General features: G+C 43.3%; 1 pseudogene; it reads right to left on the reverse strand.

The window, feature by feature from the left end:
* Window positions 1–7,421: 7,421 nt before the first annotated feature.
* On the reverse strand, window positions 7,422–15,446 carry LOC123135641 (DNA-directed RNA polymerase II subunit 4-like; annotated as a pseudogene).
* Window positions 15,447–15,975: the final 529 nt, after the last annotated feature.

Consider the following 15,975-nt stretch of genomic DNA (forward strand, 5'->3'; position numbering starts at 1 on the left):
AGCTCGGCGGCGTTCTCCTCCTCCTCCACGCCGGACATGGCGGCTGGCGCTCGATTTGTTCTTCTCCGGCGGCTGCTGCGGCGATTCGGTTCGGCGTCGGGGGAGGAGATGGGGGGAGGGGAAGAGGAAGGGGAAAGGAAAGAGGGAGGCGGCGTCGGGTAAAATCAGTGGGCTGGGCCTGGTGTCGAGGATCCGATTGCTTAGTAGGCCGGGTTTCCATCATCTAACGGACCCATCTCGGGCCGGCCCGCTGAAACGCCAGCTCCTCCCCTCTTCACTCTGCAAAACCTCTAGTAGTCGTCGCTGCCGCCGAGAAGAAGCCGGCGGCGGAGAAGAGAACCGGGCGGTGGAGGAGAAACAAGCGGCGAGGTGGCTGTCGCAGCAGCTCCCCTGGTGTTTCGTTTCCTCTTTCTTTTCTTTTTCTTCCAAGTGCGAGCTACAAATCTGCAAATCCAAGGGTCGGCGGGAGGGCTCCGTTTTTAATCGTTTCTTTCAGTTTTGCTAGGGTTTGTGTCCTGCTCAGGAAGAAGAGACGGCGGCGGCTCCCTGAAGATGGAATAAAGGTCTCCCCGCCTAGCCCCTGTTCCGGCGATGCGTCTAGCATCGTTGGTGGGCATGTCGAGGTGTGTCTCCGGCGGATCTATCTTTGGTGGATTTGCTCGGATCTCGTCGTTGTTCGTCTATGTTCGTGTGTCTTCGGATTGGATTTTTCTGATCTACGTTATTCTTCATCTGCGGCGGTTGCTGTTCTGCTGCGCTGGTCCTACGGGGCCTTAGCACGACGACTTCCCGACTGTCTACTACAACAAGTTGTGCCCGACTCCGGCGATGGAGGGCGATGACGGCGGCGCGCCTTCGGCTCGCTTCAGTGCTGGTAGTTGTCGCTAGGTGGTCTACGGATCTGGATGTAATTTCTATTATTTCTGGTATTCGTTGTACTGTCATGATTGAAGATGAATAGATCGGAAATTTTCTCGCAAAAAAAAAAATCGCTCCTTCTAGGGTCTCTTTGATTCGTAGGATTTTGAAAATGTAGAAATATGAAAAAGTATAAGATTGAAGTGTCATGCCCACTTGAACCCTTTAGGATTAGCAAGGAGTGTTTGATTTCACATGAAAAGAAAAGGAATTGTAAAAAGATGTTGAAGTGGATGTTAGATTTCTTATGAAATGTATACAAAAGATTCCAAAGAAAAAATTCCTATGTGATTTAATCCTATGAATCAAAGGACAAACATAGGAAAAATTCCAAATGATTTCAATCCTTCAAAAATCCTATTGAATTCCTTTGAATCAAAGGAGCCTTTATTTATGAAGTGCAATGCTGACGCCTGCTAGATTGTACTTTATGCTGAGATCTTGTGCTTGCCTAATTAATTGTGTGACGTTACGATGCCAACATCTAGTTTCGATGAAATGTTTGTTCTGGATCACAGGCTGTGCGCCAACATATTGGAAACAAGCATTAGTACTTCCCAGTTTCAAAATGTTGTGACGAAACTTATCACAACATGGAAACAAACATATGAAACAGCATGTAAATACATAAGTAAAACGATGCCCCATTGCCATAGACACCCAGAATTATTACAACAAACAGAGTACATTGAAGCCGGATCAAACAATACAATTCAAAAGGAATTCTAATAGAATACATTAAACACAAAGGTAGTTAAAGGCAGCCGATAGTGTGATACACACCATTGTAATTAACCACAGATGAATGGTAGCTTGTGGCGCGTGGTTATCTTGGTACGAATGGTAAACATGAACGGTGGCATCCTAGCTTATGGTGCTAGTGTTGCTTGAGAGAAAAGAGCGCCTTGAAGATCCCCACAAGAACACCGATGATGGAGAGCACAACGGCGATGGCTTTAGCGTTATCAGAAACAAACTTCCACACCATAATCCGCAGCCACCTCCTTCGCTTGCAGTCTCCGATAGCAAACAAGATTTTAAAGTAGTCATGACCGGGGGTCATTTGCTGGGTAAGTCGCTTGAAGAATTCAAGAATTTGCTTGTCGGAGAGTTCTCCCTCAATGAAGCCCTTTGATCGCAACTTGTGCACGTCCTCCTCCCGAACCATGAGCATAGCGAAGATGGCGACGTAGGAGCAAATGTAAGCATTACCCTTATTCTCGGAACCCGTGCATACCTCGAAAGCCACCATGTTGGCGAGCCATGATGCCCTTGTACGGCTCATAATCAGTGGCGGCAGGAACAACTTGTCAAAGAGGAATCCTTTGCTGAATCCAATATCAGTAAATGCACCAGTTTCGCTATGATCTAGCTTGATGCCAATTCTTTCAAGTTCCATGGCGCGAATAGGAGACGGTGGTGCATAGGGGAGTACATCTGGTGTTTTACCTAACCTTCCATGTTTCAGCAGTCGGAGAAGGCCAAGAAGATGTGGTGGTAGGTCTGATGGCGCAATGTTGTTGTAGTCAGAGGAAGAGAAGAACACATGGGCAATGAAGTCATCCACAACTACTTTCGTGTCGGTTATCAGAGCTTGGATGACAGACCAGGGCATCTGGTTTTCCAAGAGCATGATGTCATTATCGATGCAAGCTGCATTGGAGAGGAAGAAACGATGCAGCGGCGACTGCTCAATCACATCTTCTTCGCTTGAAAACAATTGCATATACTGCAGCAAGAAGCAGGCATCGTGAAACATCATATCCGCAAACTTACTTTTGCTGATGTCGAACACCGCATCCTCATCATAGAGGCGACGGGCCTGGTCCGCGACGGCGAGGAGCCGTGCATACATCTCTTTGTACGACTTGCCCGAGTCCCTGGTGAGGGTGTAGGCAGCCACGCGCTTTGCCTTCTCCATCCCCTGGAGGCGGGACAAGCCATGGTGGTATGGGCCAATGGCCAGGGCCATCGGGATGACGAACTGATCTCCCATATCAGCCAAGATTGCAGGGAACCTATGGATCTTCATGTCTATCTCGAGGGATTCCTTCTCAAACTCTTTTACAAGTTTGTGTATTGCATTTGCATCAGCCATCTCTACATCTTCTCCATGGTACACAACCTTCATCATCGAGCCAGCCTGCCCGTGGCTAGAGCTTGGAGGATTATCTGGCAAATCTGGCATGTCCTTCCCTTCGACAATTACTGGCGAATACATCTCCTCACGCGACTTGTCCAAGTCCCTGGTGAGGGTGTAGCCAGACACGCCCTTGGCCTTCTCCATCCCCGGTAGGCGGGGCAAGCTTGAAGGAAACCTTTCGATCTTCCTTCCCATCTCGAGGGATTCCAACTCTTTTACAATTTGGCGCATCACATCAGGCATCCCTACATCTTCTCCATGGTCCACGGCCTCAATCATCGAGCCAGCCTGCCCGTGGCTAGAGCTTGGATTATCAGACAAATCTGCCATCTCCTTCCCTCCACTCTTCTTACTCGAAACTACAAGCGAGAGATTAGTCATCTGGGACATAGAGCCGGGTTGCTCTTGCTGTGCTGCCTCGCTGTACCTATCTAGTATCGTTATTATCACTGAAACCTAAAATATGGCTCAACTACCTCACCGGAGTAGTATGTGACCACTTTGCAGCTCCGGTCAACACGGAAGATGTGCAAAACCGCATCTCTCCACGTTGTTGCGGCGAGTTATTAGCCGCCAATACCGGCCGGGGCTAGCCTGTAAACGCGCATTCCTAGATATGATAAGAGTCGTGCTATGCACACGATAAACCCTGGACGACGCACAGACGATGGTAAAATCTGGCCGGACATACGTATGACTTGAACAGGGCGCCGGCCGCTGGATTTATATATCGTGCATAGATCGTCCACTTACGTCGTGCATCTAGCAGTTTCGATATAATACTCGTAAGGCATTGGGAATCGGGAGCGTTTTCCCTTGTTTGACATACTCCATGCCTTGAAATACGCAATTTCCGTAAGGCCGGCCGCAAGTGGGAAGCACCATTTATGACTAGATCGGCATCACGCCTAGGATGCTAGTCCTAAGGCTGGCCATAGTGACGGTAATATAAGTACTATCATGCATTTGAAATTCGCAAACATGCTTATGTGACAGGTAATTAAAAAAAAAAGATGGTTACAGTAACATAGGTAGATACCGTAATATAATAAATGTGATGTTACTATGTGTCATGCATGGCTATAAATGAGACCACCTATGATACTAATCTATGATATTATGCACTATAAAAGGTAGTAACATAGACTAGTAACATATGCATGTTACTAGTCTAAGTTACTCCCCACTATGACCAGCCTAAAGAGCAAGTACTCCCTCTGTTTCAGTTTAAAGTCCCGCGCATATACCTAGATTGCGAATTTTATCACCATAATATAAACTACGTAACACAAAAATTATACGGTTTAAAAATAAAACATCTGAATTTTATATTGGTATATTTTTTGTAATATATCATTTGTATTAGGTTGGTCAAATTGACGACTTAGGGGGTACGCGCACGCCCTATAAATTGAGAGAGAGGGAGTATAATAGGATGACATAGGCAGGCTGTAAGACTTTAAACATTATATTTTTGATGAGTTGACGGAGAGAGAAGAGAAGTAGGCTACTCACTAACCATATAGCCACAGCTGGCTATACTATTAACCATGCTCTAATGCTAAAGTTAGTACAAACCCGAAGTAAATACTAGCATAAACCTACCATAGTTCAGGCTAGGGTTATGAAAAACTACGACATTTTCTTTTGTAATACCTACCCCTTCTTGTGGTTTTCAATTTCAAAACCCTACCATGTCGCGCTGATTACTATGTTGGTTAATTTAAATGTGATTATGACAGGTTTGGTCCATTCATCATGTTGACCGTTGATAGGTTATGACTGGTGGGCCCTAAATATTTTTAAAAGACAACCAGGTCCCGATTTTTATTTAAAAGCAATCGGGTCCCTACAAAAGAAGTAAAAGCAATCAGGTCCCTACAAAAGAAGTAAAAGCGATCGGGTCCTTGAAAAATAAAATAAAAAGCAACCCGGTGAAAAAAGGAAGAGCTCATCGCCGGAGCCGACGTGGGCATCGGCCGGCCTTCAGCACTGCGTTGGAGCAGTGGTAGAGCTTGAGGGTGTGTTCCCTATTGCCGACTACTACACGTGGCGGAGCTCGAGGGTATGCCCCTGTTGTCGGCTGCTGCACACGGAGGAGCTCAAGGCCTTGTGTTGGAAATATGCACTAGAGGCAATAATAAAAAAGTTATTATTATATTTTTTTGTTCATGATAATTGTCTATTGTTCATGCTATAATTGTATTAACCGGAAACCGTAATACATGTGTGAATGCATAGACTACAAAAAGTCCCTAGTGAACCTCTAGTTGACTAGCTCGTTGATCAATAGATGGTTGTGGTTTCTTGACCATGGACATTGGATGTCGTTGATAACGGGATCACATCATTAGGAGAATGATGCGATGGACAAGACCCAATCCTAAGCATAGCACAAGATCGTGTAGTTCGTTTGCTAAAAGCTTTTCTAATGTCAAGTATCATTTCCTTAGACCATGAGATTGTGCAACTCCCGGATACCGCAGGAATGCTTTGGGTGTATCAAACGTCACAACGTATCTGGGTAGCTATAAAGGTGCACTACAGGTATCTCCTAAAGTGTCTGTTGGGTTGGCACGAATCGAGACTGGGATTTGTCACTCCGTATGACGGAGAGGTATCTCTGGGCCCACTCGGTAACACTAGTAGAAAACAGGGCTTTGGTTCAGGCCGGGCCAACCCATTAGTCCCGGTTCAGCCTAGAACCGGGACCCATGGGGGCATAGGTCCCGGTTCGTGAGGCCATGGGGTCGGCCGGGCCATCGTGGGGCATTGGTCCCGGTTCGAGGCTCGAACCGGGACCAATGTGCCTCGCTCCTGGCCCACCACCATTGGTCCCGGTTGGTGGCTTGAACCGGGACCAAAGGGTGTCCTTTAGTCCCGGTTCCAGCCACGAACCGAGACCAATGAGGTGCCTATATATACCCCCTCGCTCGCGAGCAGAGCACTCCACTGCTCTATTTTTCTGGCCGGCCGTTGGAGATCTAGCTCACCTCCTATGCACATGAGGTGTTCGATGAAATGTCTGAGCCATACTTAAGCTTTCTCCTTCGAAGATCCTTGTCCAAGCTCCATTTTCCTCGAGATTTGTCTAGGTTTGGCGGTCCGTCCTGTCCCATCCCCGTCCTCACCGCCGTTGATCGCTCGCGCCGATCTCGTCGCCTGCACCACCGTGGTGAGCCTCTTGATCTTCTCTTCTTTATAAAAGATAAAAGTTCTTACTTGTATGATTTAGATAGATACTTGCATAGTTTTCTTACTTATTATTGTTTGTTATTATATAGTGCGATGCTTTTGGTATCCGCCTCCGTCGGCCCTCGTCGTGTCTATGATTCAGATGTGGTATAGTATATATTTTCTTTTATAACTATTAGTTTCATTTAGTGTTTATGACAATTATGCTGAGCAACATGACATAGATTTTTTTATCTAGGAGGTATGTGAACCAGAAATTCCAACCAATCCAATTGTCTGAGGGGTTAAATGTAGTTGAAGAAGAAAATAATTACTTGAAGGAAAAATTAAAAAAATTGAGGAGGAGAAGATGATATTGGAGTTGCATGTTCCGGGTGTCGTCGATGATCACAAGATCAAGATGGATGCAATGCGCTTGAAGATTAGAAAGATTAGAAAATATGCCATTCATACTGAGGCTTGGTATCATTATGCCGTTGGATCAATTGTTACCTTGGTTGCGGTCATGATCGCATTTGTTGTTGCATTGAAATGTTTTACATAGTTTCAATGTATGGTTTAATTAGATGCTCTGGAGAGTTATATGTTGTTCAATGAGAACTACATATGTACTTTGGGTTTAATGTGATGATGAACTTCTATTAATTTGTTTACTTATCTATTCATGATGTACGCAGAGATGAACCGACAATGGATGTACGGTAACGGACGCACCTACGAGTACATTAAGGGCATGAATAATTTTCTTGTAGTGGCTGAGGCAAACAAGCAAAATGATTTTATGTGTTGTCCATGCCCTATATGTGGGAATCCGAGGTCTTACTCTGACTCGAAAACCCTTCACACCCACCTTCTTTATAAGGGTTTCATGCCACACTATAATGTTTGGACCAAGCACGGAGAAAGAGGGGGTTATGATGGAAGACATCGAAGAAGAAGAAGATGATGACAACTATGTACCCCCTGAATACGGTGATGCTGCAACGGGGGAAACTGAAGATGTTGCAGCGGGGGAAGCTGAAGATCAAGAGGAACCAAATGATGTGCCCGATGATGATCTTCGCCAGGTCATTGTTGAGACTGATAAATGACACATGGTCTCCATGTCCATCATGTCCACTAGAGGAACACAAGTAGATCAAGAAGGAGCATATTATAGGGGCGGCTACTCAAACTTCTTGATGAAGGAGACGTTGTTGAGCATCTTGTCGACCCGGTCGTCGCTATCGAACCTGCCACCAGGGACGAGGGAGGGGACGAGCTCCTTGGCCTTTTCGGCGGTGTTGGGGCAGAGGTTCCCCAGGGTGCAGAGCTCAAACTCGACGAGGATGTATCGGGAGAGCGTCTCGTGGACCTGGCGCACGGCGTCGGGGTTCTTGTAGTGGCTGAAGTGCTTAACGTAGGCCTACGACTTCTCGAACACCTGCGAGACCTGGTCGGCGCCGTCATTCGACATGTGTTGCAGCTGCTCCCACTTGTGCTCCAAGATTATTGCCACCTCGCAGTTCATCAGGCACTTGGCCTTCAGGAACTCTGCACCAACAAGAGAAGAGGAAAAGCTGGTTAGGTATGGCGGATCTGTTCATGGGAAACCCTAGGTGAGGTGTGATGTCTACTACACAACCTTCTTCTTGTAGACATTGTTGGGCCTCCAAGTGCAGAAGTTTGTAGGACAGTAGCAAATTTCCCTCAAGTGGATGACCTAAAGTTTATCAATCCGTGGGAGGCGTAGGATGAATATGGTCTCTCTCAAACAACCCTTCAACCAAATAACTAAGAGTCTCTTGTGTCCCCAACACACCCAATACAATGGTAAATTGTATAGGTGCACTAGTTCGGCGAAGAGATGGTGATACAAGTGCAATATGGATGGTAGATATAGGTTTTTGTAATCTGAAATTATAAAAACAGCAAGGTAACAAGCGATAAAAGTGAGCGTAAACGGTATTGCAATGCTAGGAAACAAGGCCTAAGGTTCATACTTTCACTAGTGCAAGTTCTCTCAACAATAATAACATAACTGGATCATATAACTATCCCTCAACATGCAACAAAGAGTCACTCCAAAGTCACTAATAGTGGAGAACGAACGAAGAGATTATTGTAGGGTATGAAACCACCTCAAAGTTGTCCTTTCTGATCGATCTATTCAAGAGTCCGTAGTAAAATAACACGAAGCTATTCTTTCCGTTCGATCTATCATATAGTTCGTACTAGAATAACACCTTAAGACGCAAATCAACCAAAACCCTAATGTCAACTAGATACTCCAACGTCACCTCAAGTATCCATGGGCATGATTATACGATATGCATCACACAATCTCAGATTCATCTATTCAACCAACACAAAGTACTTCAAAGAGTGCCCCAAAGTTTCCACCGAAGAGTCAAGATGAAAACGTGTGACAACTCCTATGCATAAGCTCACAAGGTCACTAAACCCGCAAGTTGATCACCAAAACATACATCAAGTAGACCACGTGAATATCCCATTGTCACCACAGATAAGCACGTCAAGACATTCAAGTGTTCTCAAATCCTTAAAAACTCAGTCTGATAAGATAACTTCAAAGGAAAAACTCAATCCATTACAAGAGAGTAGAGGGGGAGAAACATCATAAGATCCAACTATAATAGCAAAGCTCGCGATACATCAATATCGTGCCAAATCAAGAACACGAGAGAGAGAGAGAGAGATCAAACACATAGCTACTGGTACATACCCTCATCCCCGAGTGTGAACTACTCCCTCCTCGTCATGGAGAGCGCTGGGATGATGAAGATGGTCACCGGTGAGGGATCCCCCCTCTGGCAGGGTGCTGGAACAGGGTCCTGATTTGTTTCTGGTGGCTACAGAGGCTTGCGGCGGCGAAACTCCCGATCTAGGTTATTTTCTGGAGGTTTCAGTATTTATAGGAATTTTTGGCGTAGCTCTCACGTCAGGGGGGTCTCCGGGCTGTCCACGAGGCAGGGGGCGCACCCTAGGGGGGGGGGGGTTGCCCCCACCCTCATGGGCAGCCCGGGACTCTTCTGGCCCAACTCTTGCACTCTTGGGCTTCTTTTAGCCCATTAAAATTCATCAAAAATTGGCACGTCAATTGGACTCCGTTTGGTATTCCTTTTCTGTAAAACTCAAAAACAAGGAAAAAACAGAAACATGCGCTGGGCTCTAAGTTAATAGGTTAGTCCCAAAAATAATATAAAAGTGTATAGTAAGGCCCATAAACATCCAAAAGGGGTAATATAATAGCATGCAACAATAAAAAATTATAGATACGTTGGAGACGTATCAAGCATCCCCAAGCTGAATTCCTGCTCGTCCTCGGGTAGGTAAATGATAAAAACATAATTTTTGATGTGAAATGCTACCTAACATATTTCTCAATGTAATTTTATTTATTGTGGCATGAATGTTTAGATCCAAATGATTCAAAATAAAAGTTCATATTGACACAAGAATAGTAATACTTCAAGCATACTAACAAAGTAATCATGTCTTCTCGAAATAACATGGCTAAAGAAAGTTATCCCTACAAAATCATATAGTCTGGCTATGCTCTATCTTTACCACAAAAAAAATATTTAAATCATGCACAACCCCGATGACAAGCCAAGCAATTGTTTCATACTTTTGATGTTCTTAAACTTTTTCAATCTTCACGTAATACATGAGCGCGAGCCATGGACAGAGCACTATAAGTGGAATAGAATGGTGGTTGTGGGGGAAACAAAAAGGAGGAGAAGATACTCTCACATCAACTAGGCGTATCAACGGGCTATGGAGATGCCCATTAATAGATATCAATGTGAGTGATTAGGGATTGCCATGCAACGGATGCACTAGAGCTATAAGTGTATGAAAGCTCAAAAAAGAAACTAAGTGGGTGTGCATCCAACTTGCTTGCTCATGAAGACCTAGGGCAATTTGAGGAAGCCCATCATTGGAATATACAAGCCAAGTTCTATAATGTAAAATTCCCACTAGTATATGAAAGTGACAACATAGGAGACTCTCTATCATGAAGATCATGGTGCTACTTTGAAGCACACGTGTGGAAAAAGGATAGTAACATTGTCCCTTCTCTCATTTTCTCTCATTTTTTTATTTTTATTTTGGTGGGCTTCTTTGGCCTCTTTTCTTATTTGGGCTTCTTTGGCCTCTTTTATTTTTCATAAAGTCCGGAGTCTCATCCCGACTTGTGCGGGAATCATAGTCTGCATCATCCTTTCCTCACTTAGGACAATGCTCTAATAATGAAGATCATCACACTTTTATTTACTTACAACTCAAGAATTACAACTCAATACTTAGAGCAAAATATGACTCTATGTGGATGCCTCCGGCGGTATACCGGGATATGCAATGAATTAAGAGTGACATGTGTGAAAGAATTATCAAGGTGGCCTTGCCACAAATACGATGTCAACTACATGATCATGCGAAAGCAATATGACAATGATGGAGCGTGTCATAATAAATGGAACGGTAGAAAGTTGCATGGAAATATATCGAATGGCTATGGAAATGCCATAATAGGTAGGTATGGTGGCTGTTTTGAGGAAGGTATATGGTGGGTGTATGGTACCGACGAAATTTGCGCGGCATAAGAGAGGCTAGCAGTGGTGGAAGGGTGAGAGTGCGTATAATCCATGGACTCAACATTAGTCATGAAGAACTCATATACTTATTGCAAAAATCTATTAGTCATCGAAACGAAGTACTACGCGCATGCTCCCAGGGGGATAGATTGGTAGGAAAAGACCATCGCTCGTCCCCGACCGCCACTCATAAGGAAGACAATCAATAAATAAATCATGCTCCAACTTCATCACATAACGGTTCACCATACGTGCATGCTACGGGAATCACAAACTTCATCACAAGTATTCCTCAAATTCACAACTACTCCACTAGCATGACTCTAATATTACCATCCTCATATCTCAAAACAATTATCAAGTATCAAATTTCTCATAGTATTCAATATACTTTCTATGATAGTTTTTTATTATACCCAACTTGGATGCCCATCATTCTAGGTCCAATTTTATAACCATAGCAAATACCATGCTGTTCTAAAAGACTCTCAAAATAATATAAGTGAATCATGAGAGATAAATAATTTCTACAAAGTAAAACCACCACCGTGCTCTAAAAAGGTATAAGTGAAGCACTAGAGCAAATGACAAACTACTCCAAAAGATATAAGTGAAGCACAAAGAGTATTCTAATAATTGTGCAACTATGTGAAGACTCTCTGACATTTAAGAATTTTAGATCTTGGTATTTTATTCCAACAGCAAGCAAAACAAAACAAAATGACATCTCAAGGATAGCACACATCATGTGAATAAGCAAAAACTTAGGTTCAACCGATACTAACCGATAATTGTTGAAGAAGAAAGGTGGGATGCCTACCAGGGCATCCCCAAGCTTAGATGCTTGAGACTTCTTGGAATGTTATCTTGGGGTGCCTTGGGCATCCCCAAGCTTTAGCTTTTGTGTCTCCTTAATTCCTCTCATATCACGGTTTTCCTAAATCTCAAAAACTTCATCCACACAAAATTCAACAAGAACTCGTGAGATAAGTTAGTGTAAACCAATGCAAAACCTTATGATTTTCTACTGTAACAAATCACTAAAATTATTATTCAACATTTCATACTAAATGTATCTACATATTTAATACTCCTATCCTCAAATAGAATCATTAAACAAGCAAACGTATGCAAACAATGCAAACATAACAGCAATCTGCCAAAATAGTATAGTCTGTAAAGAATGCAAGATTCATCATACTTCCCTAACTCCAAAAATTATGAGAAATATACTACACTGTAGAATATTTATCAGATCTCAATATTCAAAAAATTTCAATATTATATCATTCTCTGACTTTTCTAGGGAATTTTTGCAACAGTGGTAAACTTTCTGTTTTAAAACAGCAACATGTATACTTGCAAAATAAGCATGGTAAAGGCTATCCTTGACATATTTATTGAAAATATAGATGAAAAACATCATTCTAAATAATAGAAAGCAAATACTAACAAAATAAAATGACGCTCCAAGCAAAACACATATCATGTGGTGAATAAAAATATAGCTCCAAGTAAAGTTACCGATGAACGAAGACGAAAGAGGGGATGCCTTCTGGGACATCCCCAAGCTTGGGCTCTTGGTTGTCCTTGAATATTACCTTGGGGTGCCTTGGGAATCCCCAATCTTAGGCTCTTGCCACTCCTTATTCCATAGTCCATCGAATCTTTACCCAAAACTTGAAAACTTCACAACACAAAACTCAACAGAAAACTCGTAAGCTCCGTTAGTATAAGAAAATAAAACCACCACTTAGGTACTGTTGTGAACTCATTCTAAATTCATATTGGTGTAATATATAATTTATTCCAACTTCTCTATGGTTCATACCCTTCGATACTACTCATAGATTCATTAAAATAAGCGAATAACACATAGAAAACAGAATCTGTCAAAAACAGAACAGTCCGTAGTAATCTATATCATTAGAACACTCCTGTCACTCCAAAAATTCTGAAATAAATTGGTGGACATGAGGAATTTATCTATTAATCATCTGCAAAAAGAATCAACCTAAAAGCACTCTCCAGTAAAAATGGCAGCTAATCTCGTGAGCGCTAAAGTTTCTGTTTTTTACAGCAAGATCATAAAGACTTCACCCAAGTCTTCCCAAATGTTCTACTTGGCACAAAAACTAATTAAAACATAAAACCACATGTAACCAGAGGCTAGATGAATTATTAATTACTAAACAGGAACAAAAGCAAAGTACTAAAATAAAATTGGGTTGCCTCCCAACAAGCGCTAACGTTTAACGCCCCTAACTAGGCATGATGGTTTCAATGATGCTCACATAAAAGATACGAACTGAAACATAAAGAGAGCATCATGAAGAATATGACTAGCACATTGAAGTCTAACCCACTTCCTATGCATAGGGATTTTCTGAACAAACAACTTGAGCACATAATGGGTATCATATTCATCAAACATAGCATCCCCAAGCATGTGGCTTTGCATATCATTAGCATCATGGGTATTCAAATAATTCATACTAATAACATTGCAATCATGCTCTTCATTCAAAGATTTAGTGCCAAATATTTTATAGACTTCTTATTCTAGCACTTGAGCACAATTTTCCTTACCATCATTCTCACGAAAGATATTAAAAAGATGAAGCGTATGAGGGAAACTCCATTCCATTTTTTTGTAGTTTTCTTTTATAAACTAAACTAGTGATAAACCAAGAAACTAAAAGATTCGATTGGAAGATCTAAAGATATACCTTCAAGCACTCACTTCCGCGGCAACGACGCCAGAAAAGAGCTTGATGTCTACTACACAACATTCTTCTTGTAGACGTTGTTGGGCCTCCAAGTGTAGAGGTTTGTAGGACAGTAGCAAATTTCCCTCAAGTGAATGACCTAAGGTTTATCAATCCGTGGGAGGCATAGGATGAAGATGGTATCTCTCAAACAATCCTGCAACCAAATAACAAAGAGTCTCTTGTGTCCCCAACACACCCAATACAATGGTAAATTGTATAGGTGCACTAGTTCGGCAAAGAGATGGTGATACAAGTGCAATATGGATGGTAGATATAGGTTTTTGTAATCTGAAATTATAAAAATAGCAAGGTAACAAGCGATAAAAGTGAGTGTAAATGGTATTGCAATGCTAGGAAACAAGGCCTAAGGTTCATACTTTCACTAGTGCAAGTTCTCTCAACAATAATAACATAACTGGATCATATAACTACGCCTCAACATGCAACAAAGAGTCACTCCAAAGTCACCATAGCTGAGAACAAACGAAGAGATTATTGTAGGGTATGAAACCACCTCAAAGTTATCCTTTCTGATCAATTTATTCAAGAGTCCGTAGTAAAATAACACGAAGCTATTCTTTCCGTTCAAACTATCGTAGACTCCGTACTAGAATAACACCTTAAGACACAAATCAACCAAAACCCTAATGTCACCTAGATACTCCAATATCACCTCAAGTATCCGTGGGCATGATTATACGATATGCATCACACAATCTCAAATTCATCTATTGAACCAACACAAAGTACTTCAAAGAGTGCCCCAAAGTTTCTACCAAAGAGTCAAGACGAAAACATGTGCCAACCCCTATGCATAAGTTTACAAGGTCACTGAACCCGCAAGTTGATCACCAAAACGTACGTCAAATAGATCACGTGAATATCCCATTGTCACCATAGATAAGCATGACAAGACATACATCAAGTGTTCTCAAATCCTTAAAGACTCAATCTGATAAGATAACTTTAAAGGGAAAACTCAATCCATTACAAGAGAGTAGAGGGGGAGAAACATCATAAGATCCAACTATAATAGCAAAGCTCGCGATACATCAAGATCGTGCCAAATCGAGAACACGAGAGAGAGAGAGAGAGAGAGAGAGAGAGAGAGATCAAACACATAGCTACTGGTACATACCCTCATCCCCGAGTGTGAACTACTCCCTCCTTGTCATGGAGAGCGCCAGGATGATGAAGATGGCCACCGGTGAGGGATCCCCCCTCCGGCAGGGTGCCGGAACAGGGTCCCGATTGGTTTTTTGTGGCTACAAAGGCTTGCGGTGGCGGAACTCCTGATCTAGGTTATTTTCTGGAGGTTTCAGTATTTATAGGAATTTTTGGCGTAGGTTTCACGCCAGGGGGGGTGGTCTTCGGGCTATCCACGAGGCAGGGGGCGCGCCCTAGGGGGGGCTCCCCCACCCTCGTGGGCAGCCCAGGACTCTTATGTCCCAACTCTTGCACTCCAGGGGCTTCTTTTGGTCCATAAAAATTCATCGAAAATTGGCACGTCAATTGGACTCCGTTTGGTATTCCTTTTCTGTAAAACTCAAGAACAAGGAAAAACAGAAACTAGCACTGGGCTCTAGGTTAATAGGTTAGTCCCGAAAATATTTTAAAAGTGTATAGTAAAGCCCATAAACATCAAAACGGGTAATATAATAACATGGAACAATCAAGAATTATAGATATGTGGGAGACGTATCAAGGTGGGTTGGGGATGAGTGGGCGCTGGGGCGTGAGGCAAGGGGGTGGAGGGACGGACGGACCTTCACCGATCTTGAGCTCGGTGGCGTTCCCCTCCTCCTCCATGCCGGACATGGCTGCTGGCGCTCTCGATTTCTTCTCCTCCAGCGGCTACTGCTGCTGCGGTTCGGTTCAACGTCGGGGGAGGAGACGGGGGGAGGGGAAGAGGAAGGGGAAAGGAAAGAGGGAGGCGGTGTCGGGTAAAATTAGTGGGCTGGGCCTGGGGTCGAGGATCCGATTGCTTACTAGGCCGTGTTTTTATCACCTAACGGACCCATCTCGGATCGGCCTGCAGCTCTCTCGCGTCGCCTCATCGGACGACCGCGGAAAATAGAACCAGATGGTGCATGGGAACCAAGCGGCGGAGAAGCCGTTATGTCAGCTTCCCCTGGATCATGAAATGGACAAAATTAACCTATGGGTGAACCAATTTCACGAAGTGAACAGTGTGTGAAAGAATATCAGCCGATTGACCCTTTTGTATGATGTCCAACAGGTTGGCGCAGCACTGTGTAGTGCAACGCCTTACTAACAAGTGCGATACATCTGGCCAGCGTGGCAGCTGGTGTTGGAGTTGTGTCGAATATAGTGTACAAGGTAGGTT

The sequence above is a fragment of the Triticum aestivum genome, chromosome 6B, assembly GCF_018294505.1.
Source record: "Triticum aestivum cultivar Chinese Spring chromosome 6B, IWGSC CS RefSeq v2.1, whole genome shotgun sequence".
Taxonomy (NCBI): domain Eukaryota; kingdom Viridiplantae; phylum Streptophyta; class Magnoliopsida; order Poales; family Poaceae; genus Triticum; species Triticum aestivum.